The 25735-nt window shown below is 38.9% G+C and overlaps 1 pseudogene; it reads right to left on the bottom strand.

Moving 5' to 3' along the window:
* Positions 1 to 11343: 11343 nt before the first annotated feature.
* Positions 11344 to 12468, bottom strand: LOC116754465 (annotated as a pseudogene).
* Between the last annotated feature and the right edge of the window lie 13267 nt (positions 12469 to 25735).

Below are 25735 nucleotides of genomic sequence, written 5' to 3' on the forward strand. Positions count from 1 at the left end.
CTTATAAACAACAGAAATGTATTGCTCACAGTTCTGGAGACTGGAAGTCTGAGATCAGGGTGCCAGCATGGTCAGCTGAGGTCTCTCTTCCAGGATGCAGACTTCTCGTTGTATCCTCACATGTCAGAAAGGGCTAGGGAGCTCTGTAGGGTCTCTTTTTAAGGGCATTAATCCTATTCATGAGGGCTCCACTCTCATGACCTAAGCACCTCCTAAAGGTCCCACCTCCTAATACTATCACATTGGGCATTAGGATTTCAACATATGAATTTGGAGGGAACACAAACATTCAGACCATAGCAGTAACTAACAATTGAATTGGGCTTTGAAGAATGCACAGGATTTTGGCATGAAGAGAGGGAGAGGTAGGGTCTTGTGGGGGAAGCCCAGGTAAGGAATGAGCAGTCATGAACCTGTATATTATTTTCATGCATTCAGTCCTATGTGGTTGGATCTGTGTGCGGCTTATTGGCTTGTAGTCTTGGGGTACGTGCCTGGAATCATCCCAGCATCTCCATACAAGTCCTTGCACAGTGCTCTGTGTGCCATATACACTAAATATTTACTGGATGAACAAATATACGTGAGAGAATGTTTCCAAAGTAAGGAGTAGAGGCTGAATATATTCAACCTCACTCTATGTCAGTTTGCTCACCTACAAACAAGAGGTTCACCTACAAACAAGACAGTAGCGCGGTATGACTTAAAATTCCTTTTGGTTCCAGCATTCTATGATAATACTTTGTACAACTTAGTGCCAATCCTAATTAGTTCCAATTTAAGCAAGGAAACATCTGGATGACTTTTTGTTAGGGTTAAGTGGATTTGGTTTTCTATATGCTACAGGGAAAGAGAATGAAAAGTAGTCTTGAAAAATGCTGTTTAATGTGGAACAAAGAGGATCAGAGGTTGACCCACTGCAGGGCTATATTCTTATAATCTACTCAGAGTTGCTGCTATCCTGGTCTAGATAAAGAGCCATTGCCTAGAAGTTCCCTTTTGAGATTCCAGTTTTCAAAAGCCTTCTCTGTATGCAACCTTAAGTTTCTAAAAATAAACAAAATAGGAAGACTTCTCCTTGGAGGAAACATTTAGCAATAATAACCACAAAAGTTTGAAAGGGAAATTCATTGTCCAAAAAAAGGAAGGAGAAAAAAAATCTAGATTTCTTCTATTTTTTAAAACTTATTTTACTTCCTGAGCTTTGTAAAAGCTGCTTAGATAGACACAAAAGGGAAATGAGACAGTCAAGAATATTTCAGTTTGTATTTGAACAAAACAACCATCACTACCTCATTTAGGAATAATTTTTTAAAAAAGAAAAAAGCCATTAAAGTTTGTTTTTGTGACATCCACAATGCATTTATTCATTGATTCATTCTTTTATTTATCAAATTTTTCATTGAGCATCTAATATGTGTAGGATGTTATACTAGGCACTAGGTTGGAGATGTGACTTAACTGGTAATTCCATAGTGATCATTCAACATGGTAAACTCAGTCTTTCCTTCTGTGGACTTGCTAATTCAACTTTTATTTGACCATTCTTCTAGTACGTTTTTCTATACTGCAGAGTTTGGAATGCTGAAAATTTCATTTCCCGTGGTAGTTTCTTCCAATTTGGTGCACTTGCATGAGATTTGGGAGGCAGAAGTAGAGGCCATTTTCTTGACTTTTGCCTTATTCCATTGGCAAACAAGGTCATAAAATGTGAAGTTTTCTGCTAGTGGTGTTAACCGTGTCCATTATCCAGGTCTCTATGTATTCACAGGTGTTGCTGTGGAGAGGAAGCTGAATGCCACGTTCAGCTTCTTCATTCCCACTTCCTCATTTCTCCACTACAGTTATGACCATGTGTTCTTGAGCTCAATTGTTCAAATAGTAGCCTCGGAGGAATAGCTTCCCAGTGAGTTGCTTCTAAGGAGTGGTTCTACATTTCATTTCTAGAGACCAAGCTCTGCCAAGCATTTTATTAGTACCTAATTCCATGTGTTAAATCCTTTTCTGTTTAAAATGTGAAGAGTGGTTTCTGTTTCCTGCGTTGAGTCACGCCCAACACACCCTCCAATGTTATTTAGGGATAATAGTAGGACTCTTGGAGATTCAGCATTTGGGGATGTTTTTGTTATAACAGATCCCTATATATTTAGTTTCTCATTTCTAACCAAATACTGCAGTGAGAATTAGAACATACAGAAGTCAGTCAGACAGAGAGAGACAAATATCATATGATATCGCTTATATGTGGAATCTAAAAAAAATGAAACAAATGAACTTATTTTCAAAACAGAAACAGACTCACAGACTTAGAAAACAAACTTATGGTTACCAAAGGGAGAAAGTGGGGGAAGGGATAAATTGGGAGTCTGGGACTGACATATATATATATATATATATATATATATATATATATACATTGCTATATTTAAAATAGATAATTAGGACTTCCCTGGCAGTCCAGTGGTTAAGACTCCCCACTTCCAATGCAGGGGATGCAGGTTCGATCCCTGGTTGGGGAACTAAGATCCCCCGTGCCGCATGGTGTGGCCAAAAAAATAAAAATAAAAAATAAAATAGATAACCAACAAGGACCTACTGTATAGCACAGGGAACTCTGCTCAATATTCTGTAATAACCTAAGTGGGAAGAGAATTTAGAAGAGAATAGCTATATGTATATGTATAACTGAATCAGTTTGCTGTACACCTGAAACTAATACAACGTTGTGAATCAACTCGACTCCAATATAAAATAAAAATAATTTTAAAAAAAGAACATACATGTATCAAGTGGGTCACTGGAATTGGCAATGTGCTGTTGAGGTTAAAAGCACCGGCTCCAAGTCAGATAACCTGAGGTTCCCGAAGAGAATATGAGCTTCTTGAGAACTGGTTCACCATGGATTCCCCAGGTTCTAAAACAGTGCCTGGCAAAAACCAGACCCTTATCATACATTTCCTTTGCATAGATTAGTTTGCCTCCTCTAACCCATACTAGCCGAATTACACAGCCCCACTGGGAAGGCAGATTACACAGCTGGGGGTACCGTACTTTGCCAGGGGCAGAACTTCTGTGGAGCCAGGCAGATTAGGGCTGGGTACCAGGGCTGCCATAGGTCCTGCCATCATGGCTGTCATGGAGGTTGTGTCCACGCCCGGCCCTCCCTCATGGGGGTTCTGGTAGGGCTCTGGGAGTTTGGAAATGGGTGACAGTGGCTGGGTCTCTTCATGGAGCAAGCAGGCAGAGCCGAGCAAACCTAGGGGTGTGCACATCCTGGGCCTAACATGCCCATTTGCATTCACATACAGGGCGTGAATCATCAGCTGTACAGTTCTTCTGCCAGCCCAGTCCAGGAAAAATACGTTTTCATTCTTTGGTGAGTGGAGCGTTTCTGTACCTGCTGAAGATCACCTGATTGCCACTGGCCAGACCCAAATATTATTCCAAAGACACAAAATATTTTTTCTTCAACTAACATAGCTTCCCAGCATGATGTGGAGTGAGCATTTGGAGTATAATGAGTAAATGGATCCCATCCTAGCCACGTGGCTTGGGCAATATCAGACTTCTCTAAGCTTCAATTCCCTATGTGCCGAATGGGGAAAAGGCTGGTCACAGGCAGTTGTGAAGATTACGTTTCTGGATACAAAACACAGGTCCTCCCCTGACTTCTCCAACTTAAGAATGAACCCAGTAATCTGTGCTCTCCCCACCCCACCAGACTCTTGAGTCACTCCCTAACCTTCATCTCATTCGTTCGTGCAGTATGTCATTCATGTGAGATATTTGTGCATGATTTACTGAGCACCTACTATGGCAAGATATTGCAGTGGAGGCGAAGTGGCACCCAAAGATGGGCGGAGCCTGTGAGGGGCTGACCCTTGGAGCCCCAGCCCATGCCCCGATGTCCTTGGAGGAGATAATATTCCACCAGCCTCATCACATCCCACCACCCACAGCAGACCATAGTATTTTGGTTTTTTCTACAGGTTTTTTGGGCAAAAGCTGTATTCCTTGAGAATCCACTTAAAAATCCTTTTTACAAATAAGGCCTCAAGGATAGTGGCATTCTTTCAAAGTAATAATCAGTGGCGGCTCATTAACTCCTCCTGTTTATCTCATACTCTGTTGCATCTTTTTCCTGGTGGCTTCAGGCTGTCCCAGGAAGAGGAAGTCTGCAGAACTGCCCTCCAGGGGCCCACAGAGTGAGATAGAGTTGCCTTTCCTATTTACTCTTAACACTTCTTAATTTTTAGCGCTATGGGTAAAATCTTCTTATTCTTTCCCCCGAAGAAGAAAAGGGTAATATTTTTCACTTTGTTTTGCAAAAATGTGTTGGTACGACTTAGTTTCTAATTACAGCTTCACCATCATGATATCATAATGGTTGCTTCGAAGACCATGAAATAATAGATTTTGAGGAGTATAACACATTTGATGTACAGGAGTACATCTGTAATTACTGTATACATTCTAATTACAATGCTTCTTACCTAGGTATTCTTGCTCAAGGGAAAAAAAAAAAAACTGCTTCTATTTTCAGTTAACCTATTTATACTCTGAGGCCTAAACCTGCCTAGTGAAACATGGACTCTGGCATCGATGTCCTTTCTAGTAGCCCTACAAAGGTGACTTGAGTGTACAAACTGGCAACAAAATGTGATTGCCTTAAATTATATAAAAATTTTATACATGATCTCAAATGTTAGAATCTTTTTTTAAAACTGAAGTATATTTGATTTACAACATTGTGTTAGATTCTGGTGTACAGCAAAGTGATTCAGTTATATATATATATTCTTTTTCATTATAGCTTATGAAAGGTATTATGTATAGCTTATACAGGATGTTGAATATAGTTCCCTGTGCTATATAGTAAGTCTTTGTTGTTTATCTGTTTTTTTTTTTTTTTTTTTTTTAATCTGTTTTATTTATAGTGGACTGTATCTGCTAATCCCAACCTCCTAATTTATCCCCCCTTTCCCCTTTGGTAACCACAAGTCTGTTCTGTGTCTGTGAGTCTATTTCTGTTTTGTAAATAAGTTCATTTGTATCATATTTTAGATTCCACAAATAAGTGATAACATATGATATTTATCTTTCTCTGTCTGGCTTCACTTAGTATGACAATCTCTAAGTCCATCCATATTGCTGTAAATGGCAGTATTTCATCAAATGTTAGAATCTTAACCCTGTGATTCTCTAGCAAACAAACACCCCACCCATCTAAGGAAGTGGGCTAATTTTTACCTTTCTGCTTAGCTCACTTCTCTAGGGTGTGAGGGTAGAGAAAAAACTCACGGGAGTCAAAATAAGCTCACGATAATCTGTTTCCATCTAATTAGAATTAATTCACTGATCTCATTGGCTAATTTTTCAGAAAATACAAGGTAAAAATCATGTCATTTTTGAAGTGGCTTCTGAATTTGTTTGCCTCATGAAAAGTATAGAACTTACTCAAAAAACTCCAGTTGAAACTGTCAACATCCTTACTCCGTCATGTTTCTGACACCTTGAGTACTATTTGAACATGTGGGGCTGACGAATTATAAGTAGAGATAAAATATTTAGAGTCATTATTTTGCTTCATGTCTTGAAAAAACAGAAATGGTGGGAAGGACACAGAAGAAGGAGTCAGAAGAACAGAAGGATAATCTTGGCTCTGCCATTTCCTAGTCTCTCAAGCAAATCACTTAACCATTCTGAACTGCAGTGTCTTTATTTAACAAAATACAGATGATGTGTTTTCTCAGTGGTATGGTTTAGCAATTCTGAAAAAAAAATTGTGTATTCTTGGCATGAGCAAGTAGGTCAGTATATTGAGGATAAGGGGAGTCAGGTTTTTTCATTGTAAGAAAAGGGGGTTACAAACAGGAAAAGGGAGAAACAAGAAGGAACCCTGGAATGTTGGGTTAGTACTGGAGGTATCAGGATGAATTCATTTTAGGATAGCAAGAGTGACAACGAGAGAACAAAAGAGAGAGAGAGGAAAACAATCAGAAAAAGAAAAGGAGGCAGAGGAGGAGAGGAAAGGGGGAGAAGGGAGGGAGGAAGGAGGAACGAAGGAAGGAAGGAAGCTAGGTAAGGCTGATTCTAGCATTGAGTAGGAAAAGAACAAGATTCCAGATGTGCCTGGAATAACTTCATGTGCCCCAGGAACCAGGCAAACTGAAGTCCCTGAGAATCTGCAATAATCTTGGAAAGGGATTGGACCATGTGGGTTGGGTGGCTTGAAATACTTATATCTGAATCTCAAAAGACCAGGTTCCAATCTGAACTAAATATAGGGAGGCCAAATTAAGGCATTCTAATGATATTATTTCCCTTAGATTTCCCAGATCTGATGGGACCAAGACCTTTGGGTCTTCTTCTACGTTATCCCAATTATCATGAAGTATGATGTAAAGCAAAAGAAAAAAGGATTTGATTACACCACTTTCTATGTTGCAGATAATTCTCACTTGGAACCCAGTGGAGCTACCTTGATTCTTAATTTCCATTGCATCTACTCGCCAAACAATTTTAAGATTCAGTGATGGCTTCTCATTACTCTTAGAAGAACAGTCAGACCCCTTACCATAGTCTGTAAAGCCCTGTACAATGTGGTTCCAGCCTTGGCACTCAGACCCAGCCCCATATGCCTTGGCCACCCCACACTACACTGACGTGTCCTTAGGTTAAGCTTTGTCCTCCCTCAGGGCCTTTGCTTATGCTGTTCCCTCTGCTTGGGATGCTCTTCTCTACCCTCTTTGTTGAGCTAACTCCTATTCTTACTTGTAATATCAGCTTAAAGTTCGTTTCCTAAAAGATGCCCTCCCTATCCTACTAGTCTAGGTTTCCTAGTCTTCTCCTTTTACATATTTAACAAAATTGACATTTAAATATTTGTTTTTACAATTATTTGTTTTATTTCTGACTCCACACAAGATTTATAAGCTTTATAAGATCAGGGATAAAACAGTGCCTTGCTAATGGTAGGGGCTCAATACTTGTGGAAGGAAAGAAAGTCAAGAGATAAATAATTCATTGTGTTTGTGCCATAATGTTACTTCTGGAAAATGTTAAAATTTCTAGGAAGGTTTGTTTGTTATATTATTTCACTTTTAAAGTAATTATTATTCTATATTAAAGTCATTACAAATGGAAATATTTAAAATTAGTATGTGGTATATATATACAATGGAATATCACTTGGCCATAAAAGAGAATGAAATAATGCCATTTGCAGCAACATGAATGGACCTAGAGATTATCATACTAAGTGAAGTAAGTCAGAACGGGAAAGACACATATGATATGATATCACTCATACGTGGAATTTAATTTTTTTAAAATGATATAAATGAACTTATTTACGAAACAGACTCACAGATTTCGAATTTAGGATTACCAAAGGGGAAATGTGGTGGGGAGGGATAAATTAGGAGCTTGGTATAAACATACACACACTACTATATATAAAATAGTTAACCAACAGGGACGTACTGTGTAGCACAGGGAACTCTACTCAATATTCTGTAATAACTTATATGGGAAAAGAATCTGAAAAAGAACAGATACATGTATATGTATAACTGAATCACTTTGCTATACACCTGAAACTAACACAACATTGTTAATCAACTATACTCCAATAAAATTTAAAAATAAATAAAATAAAATTAGTATTTCACCCAAAATTTTAGTTTATCTGTTGCTTTCTTTACAATCATGAACTCTAGTTTTACAGGCACACAAAGTATTGTGCTGGTAAATGTTTAGCAACTGGCACTTAAAGTGTGGGTCTAACATGAACATTGATTAATATTTTCATTTACATTAAAGCTTAAGACAAAAGAGTGATAATGTAAGATCTTCCCTCATTTGTCAGTGAGAAGAGCACATTTTTGGCTAAGTTTTCAAATACTGGCAAAATATTGCTTCAGTTTTTAATTCCACTTACAATGTAAGGACAACAGATTGGACACATTTCAAGTTTAATAACATTATTAACATATTCTCTGCCACTTTCTTAAGTCTAGACAATCAGCATGACAAAAATAACCAACCCTGATTTGTAGCATTTGCCAGTCTCCATGGTGTAAATGCTGCTGTCATGGCCAATTTCAAACCATCCGTGAGGTACCAAATAAGACATGCGCAGTAGTGGCCAGCACATAGTATTTCCACTATACAGATATCTGTTTAATTTTTCATAATGACCGTGTTTAACAACTGGTTTGCAAAATCCCTGAAAACGTAGCAGTTGGTTCTCAAAAACCTACAATACAAGTCAGCTCCAGCACATCACTGTGTATCCATCCACACATGTACATACACAGTGTGTGCATATACTTTTACTGTAGACACAATTTGTGTTCTACTTTTTCCATTTGGTTTTATTTCATTTTTCCATTATTAAATTTAGTAGTCCACTCATTGGTATACCAGAAATATATTTAAACATACCTCTTTTGTTAGGAGCTTAGTTGATCTGTGATTTTAACTTATAATCTATATTAAATATATGTGTACAGTGTAATTTTTTCCTCTGTAGAAATATGTACCTGAAAACACTTTGAGGAATGAGAGTATGGATAAAAATATTTTTATGACTTTTGCTCTTGTAATGATCTAGAAAGATCCACATTTTATTTAGTTGGTATTTCCACATACAGAAATGTTCCCATGGCCCCAAGGTTTAGAGGGAAATTTATAATCCAGTAGCATTGTAGGACCACATTGATCATTGACATCAAACTTACCCTAAGTAATAATGGTTATACTAGTAAACAAGTGCTAATGTTTTTATTTGTTTTGGGGAAAGAGACAGTGCATTAATATTTTGGGGGGTGTGTGGAGAAGGCCACATGGGGATCATGACCAGTTTCACTGCAGTCATTGTCACATGACCTACATTAGCTAAATGGCACCACCTATCCAATGTATAAATGTCTTCTCTTCCCTGAGATTGATTCTTCTGGGTTATGACTCTTCTCTAGTTCCTATAAGAAACTAGCCCCAATCCTGCCCCACACCGCAGACTTCACATAACACGGCAACTTCAATATACTTAGGCTGTTCTTGGCTTGGCTTTGAACCACTTGTCACCACCCTTCCCTCAGAATACACTCTGTCCTCGTCCCCCTGCTTGCCTTCTGACTGAATCGCACTTTTCCTCACTTTCAGCCTTTCCTGATGCCTGGAAATGTCTTGCTGGTTCAGATCATAGGGCATACCAGACCCAGTTTGGTTTCTCTTGTACTTACACCACACTGGAGGAACTTGCATAAAAACCACTTGTGACTGATGGAGTGTTCGGACTCTCCATTACAGAGTCTCTTTTCCTCTCCTGCTCTTTCTTACGGTGCAAACATGCATGTGTTCAGCTAACAAATATTTATCTCAGATGCAGCTGAGATAGTGTGACAATAAGATAGACAAGCTTGATGCTGTAATGGAGCTAACATTCCAATGTGGAGAAAAACAACTAACAAGCAAATGCATAAATACCCAAAACTTTCGGATAGGATCATGACTATTAAAAAAAGAAAAGAAAAAGAAAAAGCACGTAGAGCAAAAGAGGACCAGGTGGGTGGGTGGAGCACAATATCAGATGAGTTGGTAAGGGGTCTCCGAGGCAGTGGCACTTGAATGCCTGAATGGCTAATGGGGCCAACCAGATGACACCTGAAGGGAATAATACTACGGATGGAGGGAACAGCAAATGCAAGTGATCTAAAACAAAAATGAGCCTGATGTGTTGAAGGAGAAGAGGCCCAGTGTGGCTAAAGTGTAGCTAGAGAGGGAGAGGGTAGTATGAACTGGGATCATAGATGTAGGCAGAGTCCACACCACAAAGAGCCTTATAGGCCATTTGATTTGATTCTCAGTAAAAGTGGAAGCTACTTAAGGATTTGGGGTTGGCTTATATTTTAAAGTGGGATGAGGGAGTTTGGAAGCAGGTAAGTCAGTTCTGTGGCTAGTTCTGCAGTCCAGGTGAGAAATGATGCTGGTTCTGAACTTTGCACTGTGGGAGCAGCTGTGGAGCTGGAGGGAAGTGGACAGGCTTGGAATATGTTTAGAAGTGGCGCTAACAACCCTCTACTTATGAACTGAATGTGTGGGTGCAAAAGAAGGTGCGGAATCAAGGAATAGCAGTATTTGGGTTTGAGCAACTCTGCGTAGATGGTTATTCATTTACACAGTGGGGGAAATCTGAGTAGCAGTCATTTTTTTTGTTGTTTGTTTGTTTGTTGATTTAGAAATCAGGAGTGTCATGCTGGACATGCCGAATATGAGATGCAAAGTGTTGATGTGGAGTAGACACAGATCAGCATAAGTATGGAACTCAGAGGAGAGGTCAGGGCTGAGGATATAATTTTAGGAGCCATCAGAATAGAGACGATATTTAAAGCTGGGGGTTGCATACACTGCTTTGGAGGGAGTGTGTCATCAAAGAAGAGGGCAGGGGAAAAGGAACCAGCAAAGAAGATTGAGAAGAAGTAGCCACTGAGGGAGTGGGGACACCAGGAGGAGTTAGTGGGTGGTGGAGAGCAAGAGGAGAAAGTGGTAAATGGTGTTGCATGCTGTTTAGAAGTAAAAGAATGTCAAGTTGGGAACGTTTCATGAGCTGTGGCAATTTGGAAGTTGGGAACTTTGACAAGAAGAGTTTCAGGGGGGTGGAGGTGGGAGAATACTGATGGGAGGACAGTGAGAGGAGCATGAATATGAACTACTTTTATTTGGGGGTACAAATTTTGCTGTGGAGGTGTGGCAGAGATACTACTTGCCTTCTTCACTCTTCACACCTATCTTCCCCTTTTACTTTAGAAGCAAAGCCTCTTTACCTTGTCTTTGCTGCCTGGAACAAAGGCTTCATTTTCCAGCCTCCCTTGTAGTTGAAGACTGAAATGTGGTCCTAGGACTAGGTTCTTGACATAGTATTTCTAGGCAAGCTTCTTTTTTTTTTTTTTGAAAAGATTAAAATTCCTTAATTTTTTATTCCTGGTACTGCTACCACAATTTACAGGGCAATATACCTGATATAATGAAAAGAGAAAGAAAAAGTCAAAGCTACAACAGATAAAAGAGCTCAGGGATGTACATATAATTGACACTACATTGCATTCATCAATAGCTGCACTTTTTGCAAACTGTGGCCATGAACAGTTGTCCTGAACAAGAAGGGTTTCCTGTTTAAGCTGCAGTAACTTTTCTGACTAAGGATCATCATTCCTTCTGTGGCAGAGTTTTGCAGTTCCTCTAATGCATTTGGGACGACTGTCTCAAAGTAACCTGCAGCTTTCCTGACAACTCCTTGCTCTCTCCTGCTAAGAACTGTAGCCCTTTTCTTTGGAGTTTTTAGAACCTTCTGCTACCCTATCCACCACTTTCACCACCAGATCCATAGCCATCACCATCGGGACTTCCCAAGCTTCTTCCACCAAAACTGCCCCCCTTCACGGATCCATAATTTGACTGCTGTTGTCCACTATAATTTCCAAAATCATTATAGCTCCCACCACCACCATAGTTACCTTCAAAATTTCCTCCTTCATTGTAACCATCATATCCTCCACCACCGCCACCATATCCACCACCTTGGTTTCCATATTCTGGCCCACCACCACCATAGCCTCCTCTACTACTGTAACCAGGACCACCGCCATAGCTACCACCGTCGCCTCCAAATCCATCATATCCGCCATCACCTCCTCCATGACTACCTCTGCTGCCACCACCTCTACTACCATAGCCGCCTCTTCCACCAAAGTTTCCACCACGGCCAGTTACCTCCACTGCCTCCAAAGTTTCCTCCATGACCCACAAAGCTGCCGGATCCACCTCCACGACCTCTTTGTGATCCAGCAGATTGCATTTCTTGTTTAGAAAGGGCCTTTTTCACTTCACAATTATGCCCATTAAGAGTGTGGTATTTCTGAACAACAACCTTATCAACTGTATCATGATCATCAAAAGTCACTCTCTTTTTTTCACTCTGCCTGTATTCCATAACTTCTATGGTTTCAATCTTGCCATACTTTTCAAAGTAGTCTCTCATATTATATTCTTCTGTATCTTCTTTAATACCACCAACAAAAATTTTCTTCACTGTTAGATGGGCACCAGGCTTTACAGAATCCTCTCTAGAAACAGCTCTCTTTGGTTCCAGTACACGCCCATCAACCTTGTGTGGTCGAGCACACATTGCTGCATCCACCTCTTCAACACAACAGTAAGTCACAAAACCAAAGCCCCTGGAACATTTTGTTTGGGGGGGGTCTCTCGTCACCATACAACCTGTAAGTGTGCCCCATTTCTCAAAATGTTCTCTTAAGCTATCATCTGTAGTTTCAAAGCTCAGACCACCAATAAACAGTTTTCTCAACTGTTCTGGTTCCTCTGGATCATGGACCTCCTCCCCCTGCGGCAGCGGCGATGGCCAGAGTCGGGCTGGGGGCGACTGGGTGGTGATTTTACCTCCATTTTGAGACCGGACTCGCCTAGGCAAGCTTTTTAAAAGGAAGCAATTCAGCTGGGAGGAACACCACTTTCGCGTTTTTCCTGCTGCCTGGAATGTGGGGTGTGACGACTTTACCTCAAGAGCAGCCATCCTGAGCCATGAGGTAATTTAGAGCACAACATCCAAATCCAATGCAGTGGAAAAAATGGTAGAAGGAGTCTGATCTCTGATGACTCAATGGCTTGCCTGTTTTTGCACATCTTTAGTGTGAGAGAAGAAACACTTGCATGTCTTCCCCTCTTACATTAACCAAATCTATTCCTAATTAATACAGAATCAAAGCAAAGAAATGGGTTGTGGGTTGGAGATAGGCATGAGGTCAATAGAGGTTTTGTTTGCTTGTTTTTAAATCGAACAATTCACTGGGTAGGAATTAGATACTCTGATCTGTTCTTTGGAAAAATTCCACAGTTATTCAAGATACCTGTTATAAAAGTTTTTGTTTCTGGATTTAGATTTAGTGTATCAGTCAGGGTTCTTGTGTCCAAGCTATAGAAACTGACTCTGGCTGGTTTAAGCAGAAAAGGAAATGCCCGAAGGCAATCAGTGCCTAACTGAATTGTGGATGGCTGGGAAGTCAGGCTTGGACAATAGGTAGAAAGAGGCAGGCAGGACACAGGACCACAGATACAGTCATGTCATGGAATCGGTCTGTTAGGGACACCATAGCCATTGCTGATGAACTCCAGATGCCCCTTCTGCCCACACCACTCCTGGAGGCTGAATGCTATTGCCAAATAGATTCTCTGCCACCATCCCCTCCTTCTTTGTGTCATAAGTGCCTTCTTCAAAATCTGTGATGGAGTAACTGATTGACCTAACTTATGTACCCTTCTAGCTGCCAGGGAAGCTGGGAAAGAAACATTCTGGCTTTTTTAGACCTCTAGAGTGAGAGGTGCCTCCCACAAAAAGTCATATAGGGGTTCAGATGCCAGGTGAACAAAGTAATAATTAAAAATACCAGCAAATATCTACTACGTTTAGTTTCTTAAGTATTATAATAAATAATATTTAGTATTCATTTAAAAAGTTGACAGGTAAGCGACACATACCATGGTAATTTCAATGTGAATTTTTAGGTCTATTTGGATTATGTAGTGGTGCGGGCAGAAGGGGGTATCCAGAAAGATAAATATTTAAAACTGCAATAAATTACTGAAATATACAGAAAAAAATCAAAGGTACATTTGAATGGTAAAATCAGCTTCTGTGTCAGAGGCCTATTGTTAAGATAAGGTAAGAAAATGTAAATGTCAATGTCAAATAAAAATATTTTGTAAGAGTAGAGTATACCTGTGCATGTCTTTTGAGTACAGGGTTATGTCTACAGCATGGAAGGACAATTGGCAAATCCATCCATTATTTTTGTAAATTTTCTAGCATTAGCAATTTACCATTTATTTAGTACTTACTCTGTGTTTGGCATTGTGTGAGGTACACACATTTTCTTATTCTCATGACAACCCTTCAAGTCATCCCCCCTCTATGGCTACAAAAATTTAGGTGCAGAGAAGCCAAGTCACTTGCTAAAGGTCATGCAGCTGGTGAATGACATAAATAGGATTTTAATTCAGGTTTAATGAATGAAACGTGGGTACAATTTAGCAAAGGAGTGCAGTAGGGCACTTAAGGAGCTCCAAAGCCTTATCCAGGTTAATTCACTTCAAGAATCATCCCAGTTTATACATTAATTAGGAGACTCTAGATGCTAGCTAGAGTTCCACATGATTTAGGTAAACGTCCATATGATTTAGTATCTTAGATGGCATATGATGATCAGCAGCAAATATGACTTGACAGTTTGTCCTTATCTATTGAAATATCTTCAGCTTTATGTTGGTAGATGTGACAATTTCCATGTACGTCAAGCTGGAGATCTATAAAAAGTGGATTTGGCCCAAATTATCTAGATGCATGTTTATGCTCATTAGATTTACCCACTTACCTTGTTAGTGGGTCAAACAATTAGTAGAATAAATAATCAAGTTTCTAGCTTAATTAGAATACTGTCCAAACATATTGAGGGAGAAATTGACCAGAAATTAATCATATTTAAATGCATATTGAGTGGACATGTTGACCTCTCATTTTGCATATATATATCTGATTATAGATATTATATAAGATTTATTTTCAGAATTTTATTGTCTTATAGTAGAACCTGATAATATGAATCATCATACTGGATAGCGTTACCTTCATGAATTAAATAAAAAAAATTTCTACTAAAGGAAACAAAAAGGACAGAAATACATTAATTCCTGTTCCATAATGACACAAGAGGGAAGGCTTACTGTTGGATAAATTGAAAAGGAAATGGTCTTTGGAGAGATAAAAATGGAATTTGTTACCTTTTAAGAGGATGTAGTTTTTTGGGTTTTTTTTTTCCTCTCTGCCTCTGATTTAATGCTCTTACTCAATTGTGACAGTGAAATCTATTGAAAGTGACTTTTCCCTTGCTTGCCAGTGGAGAGGAGGTACAGGTTACTAAGCCTCTGAGGGTGCTCCCTGCACCTCTAGCTGGAGACAGGGCTTTAGTGGGTTTATGGAGACGCTGAAATCATATACAAAATGTTGAATTTAGGAATGTGTGAGTGTTTTTGTGGGAAGAGGTTCCTCCCTCTGAGGAACCTCCCTCAATTTCCACCACTGACTCAGAGAGGGGTGTGGCCCCAAAAGGGTAACCAGCACTGCTGCTGAGTGGGGATCCTGTTGCCTGAACACCAAAGCAGACACTTTTGCTCTAAGTCAAAAGGGTTGCTTGAGAGTAGGTGCAGAAATGGCATCAGGATGGTATTACTTGTGATCATAAATAATAAACACATTGTTTTCAAGCATTTTAATACAAAAATGCATTTAAAGAGAACTTTACAGTTATCAGGTCACTTTTATCTGTATTTATTCAATTAAAAACCACAGTAATCCTGTGTTAAGACTAGATAATTAAAATTATCTTCATTTCACAGCCAAGCAAATAAAAATACAGAGGGAACAAAACCAATGACTTGTTCTAGAGATTGGAAGACTCACAGAGGTGAGCACCCTTCCCATAGTATTTGGATCAGAAGTGGGTATCTGACTCAAACTGGGTCAGTCAGAAGTCCTTGTAAGAGAGGTTGGAAGGGTGACCAAAAATCAAATTGTTTGCCCAGCAGGGCTCTGGGGTGTTGGTCTTCTGCCTATGGTAAATAGCTAATCAGGAGGAGGAGGGCTAGGGGTGAAGGGAGAAGGGGCGGGGGAGGTGGGAGAAGTGTTTTAGAGTCCAGATTCAGGCTCTTTATCTGCCCCAGATCCCTGAGACAGACTTGCATCTGTGATACAGTTTGGAGCAGAAGTTGCATAGACTAGAGAAGACACTTGTCATTTTTATTGGAAAATAATGCTTGAAAATGAAGTAAAGAACTCATTGAACATAACTCTGGTAGAAGTCGGGCTTTGCAAGAATCATGTGTTTGCAAGAATCATGAAATAGCAAGCAAAAAATAATTTAAAGGAATCCCAATCTTGGGTCTCTTGGGGACAATTTACAACCCATAAGAACATCTTTTAAAAAGCCACTTTCAACCTGATTCCTAGCTCCTCAGGCCTATTTTGAAACGACTCACAATGACAGATTAAAAACTCCCACTTACACTTCAACATGTGTGGATTTATGTCTCATTGTTTTCACTCCCCCCACCCCCTCTTGTTCTTTCCTCTCCTTATCTTTATTACCCATCACAGAAACTTGGAAACTTGGGAGGTGTAGGGAGGAAATTGAAGTTTTGAGAGAAACTGGTAATATTTACATGTTAAGAGATATCACTCATGCTACATATGTTTATAATAAACGTCTGGTTTTTGCCTAAACTGATATGAGCTGGTTTCTATTATTTCCAACAAAGAGTTCTAAGTAATATATTCATGGAGATGGTGGCAGAATTGGGGCGAGAACTTGGGTCTTTTGATTTAAAATTCCTTGTTCTTTTTGCACACCGTGGGTCTGTCTGCATAGTCTTCTACTGCCAGAGAATTGAGGATTCCTTAATCCTCTGAGTACTTTTAAAACAGTTTTGGATTTCTTATTAGTCTGTGAACTCCATGAGGGTAGGTATTGTGTCTGTCTTGTTCACTTCTGTATTTTCAATGCCTAACACATTGTTGATGTGTGAAAAATTGTTGGTGCTCAAAAAATTATTGAAAGAATGAATGAAGCCTCCATCTTTGTTTTTTAAAATTGTAATCTTATTTACATTTGTGGAGTATCTTGACAGAAAATTGTAGTAGATGAATATGATCTGTATAAATACAATTGCTATTAAAGCTGCCTTTCAGGATAAAATATTAAATTTCTGATAATTCTTCATTATTGTTTCTGTTTTTTCCCCTTTGTGGTTTATATCTCAAGGGAAACTTTTCTAATTAACTGTGATTTCTGTTGAAAGCTCTTTACTCAAAGAGGGCAGTTGGTCTTATCTTTAAGTTAAGACTTCTGGTTACATGTTAACACGAAGGGGAGTGGAAGCTAATTTTGCTAATCAGAAACAGCTATAGTTACATAGCTCAGGCCCCAAATTACGGGATGGACAATAGGGAAAAAGACTGATGAAACAATATTTCAAGCTATGTTTTCTACACATATTGCAATGAATTGCATTATGATGAATACAAATCATAATAGACTTGGTTGAAAGCCCAATAAGTGTGTTGTGTCATAGTGACAATTGCATTGGGCTGTGAAAAATCTTCCTTGAGATTTGAAAAATCCTTGACTTCTTGCTCTTATAGCCTAATAACATTTGTAGCAGAAGCAACTTAACCTTAATATCTACTTTATTCTTCTAAGAAATGCCTTTCTGACCCATACCCCCAAAGGAACTGAATTTCTTCTCCCAGGAATTCAGGACTTCCTGCCTCTCTCCCTACCATTCTTTAGATCTTGGATTCAGAAGGAGGTAGACATAATATTCCAGGGGCATGAAGGTAGGCATGGTGTCCTTCTTGATCTCTCAGACTGGGTTGAGTTGTTCAGTATGGAGCAGAGAGTGGTCTGGACTGAAAGATCAGGTTCAAAACTTACCTCTGGCACTTCCTAGCTTTGTGACCTCCAGCAAGTAAATTACTTTTTCTGATAATAAATTTCCTCAACTGTAAAACAGGAGTAATGATACCTTTACAGGTTTATTGCTAAATGAGGTGATACGTTAAATACCTGGTACATGTTGACCTCCAAAAAGGAGTGCTTTCTCCTTTTCCTCCCCAATAACTCTCCTTCACTCAGTTTTGTGCCTCCATGAAGAAAAGCCTGTGACTTTCACTAAGCCTTTGAGGTTTTTCTCTGAAAAGATACCTTCCTTGACTCTTGGGAAGACTTGCAGAGACTGCAGAGGCTCACCTCTCCCCTGCATCTGTGTCTCTGGGGCACTGGGAACTCTACAAGCCTGGTGAGCTTGCAGGGAGAACATCATGTTCAGAACTCTCCAATGACCTTGCTCACTCAAGCCCTTGAGTACCAGGTTACAGGCAAATGGTCAGCCACGTTGATGCCTATTCTACTTTTCTTGTATAAGGAGCTGATAAAGTAGCATAGGATCATGGATTACAACAGGCGATGATTGAGGTCATTTTTTAAATATTTAATAATAATTTAGACTTGCATGTTAAGATAATTTTCCCAAACTAGGATAAATTTTTAATAGAAAGTGGGTATTAGAGCAAGGCAAATTTTACATCACGCCAAAAAACTTCATTTAGATCATTTTCACACACAAGTAAATTATATTATTGATGGCTATGGCTTATTACACCTGCTAAGATATAAGCAAAAAGTTTAACCTCTTAATGGAATGGAGTCACTAATTCCCTCAGATTCCATGATTCTTTATAAAAGGGGAGAATTGACTTTTGACTCCTGCAGTATATATTTTCCAAGTTAATCTCCTTTCTACCTTGGGTAGCATGGCCAAACATCTCGGTTTGCCCAGGACAGTCTTGTCTGGAGACTTTTGTTGTGGTTTAATTATTAATATACTCCCCCCCTCCCCACCACACACACCAAAGATGGTTTGAACAATGCGATTTTATGAGTACGCTAACCTTGGAGAATTACATTTGATATTTTTCCTTTGGAATTTCAGAAGTAAACTTGAAATTTCAGTTTTACCTTTAGAACAGGAGTTCTATGGATAGAAATCAGAATTTGAGGGGTCTGTGAACTTGGATAGAAAACAAATATGCTTCTATTACATCTAACTCTAATTGTCCTTCAATTATGAATGCAGGTGGCAAACTACAGCAGTGCTAGGTACTCCTGTGACTTTGTTACCAAGAAAAACCACAGCTATTTTCATATCACATTATAGCTATTACAAATTTACAAAATGTCACTCATATTCATTGTTACTTCTGAATTAGAAAGATCACATGAGATCATAATCTTCATGTTTACAGATACTGTGCAATGTTGCTGGCCAGCTACTGGTCAACTCTATACTTTCACCAAACATCAAATCATGTAGTTCTACAGTGATATCCCAGACATTTATGCTGCTTTACAGGATCACTCATCTACGATTGTTTGTTGATCAATATGAGGAATTAGTTCTTAAATTTTTGCAAAACTAGAAAGTTTATTTATTTATTTTTATTTACTTATTTATTTTTCTGCGGTACGCGGGCCTCTCACTGTTTCGGCCTCTGCGGAGCACAGGCTCCGGACGCGCAAGCCCAGCAGCCACGGGCCACGGGCCACAAGATCTTCCCGGGCCAGGGCACGAACCCACGTCCCCTGCATCGACAAGCAGACTCTCAACCACTGCACCACCAGGGAAGCCCTAGACAGTTTAAATAAGAATTCTTAACTCTCTGCAAGGCAGCAAAGCCTTTTGAATAGAGCACATAAGTTCTATTGTCACCTTAATGTATACTCTTGGAAATCTCCTTGCTGTAAGTCAGTGCTGGAGTGGATGCTTTACATGAGATACAAAATTCTCTGTCAATTTCTTTGAAAAGAGAAATTTGCAAACATCTGGAAACATTTCAGAAAGTTTTACCAGTTATTTTATCTTGATGGCATCAAAGTTGAACCATGGACTATTATTCTTTTTCTTTTTGATATAAAGTATATTGAGAGGATGAGCTAGCCAAAGGGGAATTCATTAGTTTTAGGTTAAAAAAGCAAAACAAACAAAAAAACAAAATCCCGTTCGAGTTTAATTCACAAAACCTTGGAGAATTCAGGGGTTCCTTGACAGAAACTATTCCTATCTTGTAAAGTAGCTTAAAAAGCTTTAATCCATTTACAAGGATTTACATTTACAAATCAGCATTTTCAACACCTGTAACAAATAATAACTAAAACAATTGACATCAGTTGTTTATCCAACATGACATGCCTATAGCTTTTTCAAAGAGCTCTCCAGAGTTTAATGTTCTTATTCAATCTAGCAACAGCAGACTTCCCACTGGTTAAGTCTTTGAAGGTAAATTTATTTTTAATTTGTTTATATTTTAATGTATTTTTAAATTTAACACAATAATAAAAAACACATAGTATTGTATTACACATTTGTCTTTCAAAGCTATTTTGACAGCCATGTTTCAGTGTAATTGGTTTCTCTTGTAATTCTGTGTATTTTATTTTTTGCATTAAAAAACATTTTTCTGAAAGGGATCCCTGGCTTGATCAAATTGTCTCTATATTGCCAACAGGGTCCATGACACACATAAAGGTTAAGAACTTTGGCTTTGGGGAATTCCCTGGTTAGGACATGGCACTTTCACTGCCGAGGGTACGGGTTTGATCCCTGGTCAGGGAATTAAGATCCAGCAAGCCAAAAAAAAAAAAAAAAAAAAATAGCGTCAGTTCCTGTTGTCTATGGCTTGACAATTTCTGAGTGAAAAAATGGGATTCCTTGTCCAGGCCCACAATCATGGACCATTAAGATTCCCTGGCCTTGTTCCTTAAGCAGAGTCCACAGGATTCTAATAAATAGCTTAATTTAAAACAAAACAAAACAAAAAACACACAGAACACTGGCTTTGGAGCTTCATCTCAAGGTAGAAACTTCCAGGAGGCATAATAGGCATAGTTTCATTTATTCACTGCACAGAATTGTAAGGTCTTGGATATGGCTGGAAAGGACTTTGAATGGAACACTTACTGTACAGACTCATGTATTCATTACATCAGCAAATGGTTAGAAATGATAAGTACCACAGAGAAATACAGGTAAAGTTCTAAGGATGGTCAGAAGAAAGATCATTATCAGAAATAGCAGGGAACACATGGAAGAAGTGGTACTCCTGCTAGTGGGTGGGATGGGTAAAATCTGAATATTACAAGTGGGAATATTCATGCTAAGTTCATCCATAGGCCATCCAGACCACAGACCTCAGAGCCACCCTTGATTTCTCTTTCTCCTCATCCCTGCATCTGTGATCCAGTCTTGTCACTTAGGTCTCCATCCTATTTCTTACACCCATTCCTCCTATTTATCCCCTGGGTTATTGCCTGGCTTCAGGCTTATTACCAGAACTACTGGAATAGCCAACTACCTGGACCTCCATCTCCTTTCTCAAATCCCTTCCACACAGGTTATCCTAACTGCAATGACAATAATCGATTATTTGTTTGCAGCAGATGTTAAAGAAATGTTCAAGTTTAGTATTATATATATGACGTAAGCCCCACATTAAAATGGGGATTATTCATATACAACATGTATGTATGTTAAAACTGAAGAGGATGCACTGGAGCAGTAGTTATCAATCTTGGCAACACATATAATAATCACCTACAGAGCTATTAAAATGTCCTAATGCAGGAGCCTCCCTCCCAGGGTTCTGATGTAACTCCCAAGCAGACAGAGCTCCTGAACTGCCATCTCTGTTTCTGTTTACCTCTCTAGTTTTGACATTTATCTGCTCCACCTTAAACCCCATCAAACTGCTGGTGTTCCTCAAATTCCCATGATGTCCTACTTGCGATACACTTTTCCTCCTGGTCTAGATATTTTTTAAAAGTCTCAGCTCACCTTTCCTAGGGAGAATTTTCAGTCTTCTCCAGGTAAACTGGTCCACTCTCTCCTTTTTGCCCCTCCTCTGATCTGTATGTCTTTGTATCATAGCAACGATATAATTTTGCATGTGTTCCTCTCTTCCCCTCACTACTAAGGGCATTGGAAAGGAAGCCATCTCCCTCGTGTCATTTTCACATATTTCCAATGATTTTAAAACCTTGCTTGCACAGCTACTACTATATAGAAATATCACACTTAAGATGGAATAAAATTTAGGTTTTTTCTATATTTGCTTCTGTAGTACCTTATTTATCACCCCCCTTTTATATTAGTGTAAGTAATAAGATCCTGTTTTTCTGTGACAGACATATATGTAATAAAACATGCATGAGAACTCAATTGGGAATTTTGAGAAATGTATCCCTCTCATTAATTATTTTAAAATCCCTCTGGAATCATTACAAACACGGCATGATAAAGTTTCTCTCAAAGTAAAATTAAGCCCAGATGCCAATCTTTTATTTTCCTTGGGAGTTTTGCATCAACATAAACCAGAAAAGAGGCAGCTGCTGCTTTTACAAGTGGTAGAATCCCCTGGCATATGGGACTGGCCCAGCTTTGGACCCTATGGAGACTGTGGGAGTAGTACATTCTGAGCGTGCATTTGCAATTCTGGGCAAAATATGCAAAAGGACTTCTCAGAAAGAAGCCTATATTTGCATACTCAAATTAGATCCATACAAACATGAATGCCTCCAAACCGGTTTCCATGTCAAATCAACACCCTCTGGCAACACTGATCTATCTTGAATAATAACCTCTAACTTGAAAATTGAACCTTAAATTTATGTTATTTCTTCGTGATTTGCAAGTCATTAATCACAGTCTGGAAAAAAAATCAAGTTGTCACTGATTCTCTTACATACCCTTAAGGATACAGACCCCTCAAATAATTAAACGTAGGGGAAATATTTTTATTTCTATTTTTTTTTGTTTGTTTTTGTTTCTTGCGGTATGCAGGCCTCTCACTGTTGTGGCCTCTCCCGTTGCGGAGCACAGGCTCCGGACGCGCAGGCTCAGCGGCCATGGCTCACGGGCCCAGCCCCTCCGCAGCATGTGGGATCCTCCCGGACCAGGGCACGAAACCGTGTCCGCTGCATCGGCAGGCGGACTCTCAACCACTGCGCCACCAGCGAAGCCCTTTATTTCTATTTTTAACATCTTTATTGGAGTATAATTGCTTTACAATGGTGTGTTAGTTTCTGTTGTAAAACAAAGTGAGTCAGCTATACGTATACATATATCCCCATACCCCTCCCTCTCGCATCTGCCTCCCACCCTCCCTATCCCACCCCTCACAAAGCATCGAGGTGATCTCCCTATGCTATGCAGCTGCTTCCCACTAGCTATCTATTTTACATTTGGTAGTATATATAAGTATATGCCACTCTCTCACTTTGTCCCAGCTTACTCTTCCCCCTCCCCATGTCCTCAAGTCCATTCTCTATGCCTGCATTTTTATTCCTGTCCTGCCACTAGGTTCTCCAGAATCTTTTTTTTTTTTTAGATTCCATATATATATATGTTGGCATAGGGTATTTGTTTTTCTCTTTCTGACTTACTTCACTTTGTATAACATACTCTATGTCCATCCACCTCACTAAAAATAACTCAATTTCATTTTTTATGGCTGAGTAATATTCCACTGTATATATGTGCCACATCTTCTTTATCCATTCATCTGTCGATGGACACTTAGGTTGTTTCCATGTCCAGGCTACTATAAATAGTGCTGCAATGAACATTGTGGTACACAATTCTTTTTGAATTATGGTTTTCTCAGGGTATATGCCCAGCAGTGGGATTGCTGGGTCATATGGTGGTTCTATTTTTACTTTTTTAAGGAACCTCCATACTGTTCTCCACAGTGGCTGTATCAATTTACATTCCCACCAACAGTGCAAGAAGGTTCCCTTTTCTCCACACCTTCTCCAGCATTTATTGTTTGTAGATTTTTTGATGATGGCCATTCTGACTGGTATGAGATGATATCTCATTGTAGTTTTGATTTGCATTTCTCTAATGATTAGTGATGTTGAGCATTCTTTCATGTGTTTGTTGGCAGTCTGTATATTTCTCTGGAGAAATGTCTATTTAGGTCTTCTGCCCATTTTTGGATTGGGTTGTTTGTTTTTTTGTTATTGAGCTGCATGAGCTGCTTCTAAATTTTGGAGATTAATCCTTTGTTAGCTGCTTCATTTGCAAATATTTAGTCCCACTCCCAGGGTTGTCTTTTCATCTTGTTTATGGTTTCCTTTGCTGTGCAAAAGCTTTTAAGCTTCATTAGGTCCCATTTGTTTATTTTATATTTTTAACATCTTTATTGGAGTATAATTGCTTTACAATGGTGTGTCCATTTGTTTATTTTTGTTTTAATTTCCATTTCTCTAGGATGTGGGTCAAAAAGGATTTTGCTGTGATTTATGTCATAGAGTGTTCTGCCTATGTTTTCCTTTAAGAGTTTTACAGTGTCTGGCCTTATATTTAGGTCTTTAATCCATTTTGAGTTTATTTTAGTATATGGTATTAGGGAGTGTTCTAATTTCATTCTTTTACATAGAGCTGTCCAGTTTTCCCAGCACCACTTATTGAAGAGGCTGTCTTTACTCCATTGTATATTCTTGCCTCCTTTATCAAAGATAAGGTGACCATATGTGCGTGGGTTTATCTCTGGGCTTTCTATCCTGTTCCATTGATCTATCTTTCTGTTTCTGTGCCCATACCATGATGTCTTAATTACTGTACCTTTGAAGTATAGTCTGAAGTCAGGAAGACTGATTCCTCCAGCTCCGTTTTTCTTTCTCAAGGTTACTTTGGCTATTCGGGGTCTTTTGTGTTTCCATACAAACTGTGAAATTTTTTGTTTTAGTTCTGTGAAAAATGCCATTGGTAGTATGATAGGGATTGCACTGAATCTGTAGATTGTTTTGGGTAGTAGAGTCATTTTCACAATGTTGATTGTTCTAATCCAAGAACATGGTATACCTCTCCATCTGTTTGTATCATCTTTAATTTCTTTCATCAGCGTCTTATAGTTTTCTGCATACAGGTCTTTTCTCTCCTTAGGTAGGTTTATTCCTAGGCATTTTATTCTTTTGTTGCAATGTTCAATGGGAGTGTTTCCTTAATTTCTCTTTCAGATGGTTCATCATTAGTGTATAGTAATGCAAGGGATTTCTGTGCATTAATTTTCTATCCTGCTACTTTACCAAATTCATTGATTAGCTCTAGTAGTTTTCTGGTAGCATCTTTAGGATTCTCTATGTATAATATCATGTCATCTGCAAACAGTGACAGTTTTACTTCTTCTTTTCTGATTTGGATTCCTTTTATTTCTTTTCCTTCTCTGATTGCTCTGGCTAAAACTTCCAAAACTATGTTGAAGAATAGTGGTGAGAATTGGCAACCTTGTCTCATTCCTGATCTTAGTGGAAATGCTTTCAGTTTTTCACCATTGAGTACGATGTTGGCTGTGGGTTTGTCATATATGGCCTTTGTTGAGGAAAGTTCCCTCTATGCCTACGTTCTGGAGGGTTTTTATCAGCAATGGGTGTTGAATTTTGTCAAAAGCTTTCTCTGCATCTATTGAGATAATCATATGGTTTTTATCCTTCAATTTGTTAATATGGTGTATCACGTTGAATGATTTATGTATATTGAAGAATCCTTGCATTCCTGGGATAAACCCCACTTGATCATGGTGTATGATCCTTAAAAGTGCTTTTGGATTCTGTTTGCTAGTATTTTGTTGAGGATGTTTGCATTTATGTTCATCAGTGATATTGGCCTGTAGTTTACTTTCTTTGTGACATCTTTGTCTGGTTTTGGTATCAGGGTGATGGTGGCCTCACAGAATGAGTTTGGAGTGGTCCTCCTTCTGCTATATTTTGGAAGAGTTTAACAAGGAAACGTGTTAGCTCTTCTCTAAATGTTTCATAGAATTCATCTGTGAAGCCATCTTGTCCAGGGCTTTTGTTTGTTGGAAGATTTTTAATCACATTCCCAATTTCAGTGCTTGTGATTGGTCTGTTTATATTTTCTATTTCTTCCTGGTTCTATCCCAGAAGATTGTGCTTTTCTAAGATTTGTCCATTTCTTCCGGTTGTCCATTGTATTGGCATATAGTTTGCTTGTAGTAATCTCTCATGATCTTTTGTATTTCTGCAGGGTC

The sequence above is a fragment of the Phocoena sinus genome, chromosome 5 (genome assembly GCF_008692025.1).
Source record: "Phocoena sinus isolate mPhoSin1 chromosome 5, mPhoSin1.pri, whole genome shotgun sequence".
NCBI lineage: Eukaryota > Metazoa > Chordata > Mammalia > Artiodactyla > Phocoenidae > Phocoena > Phocoena sinus.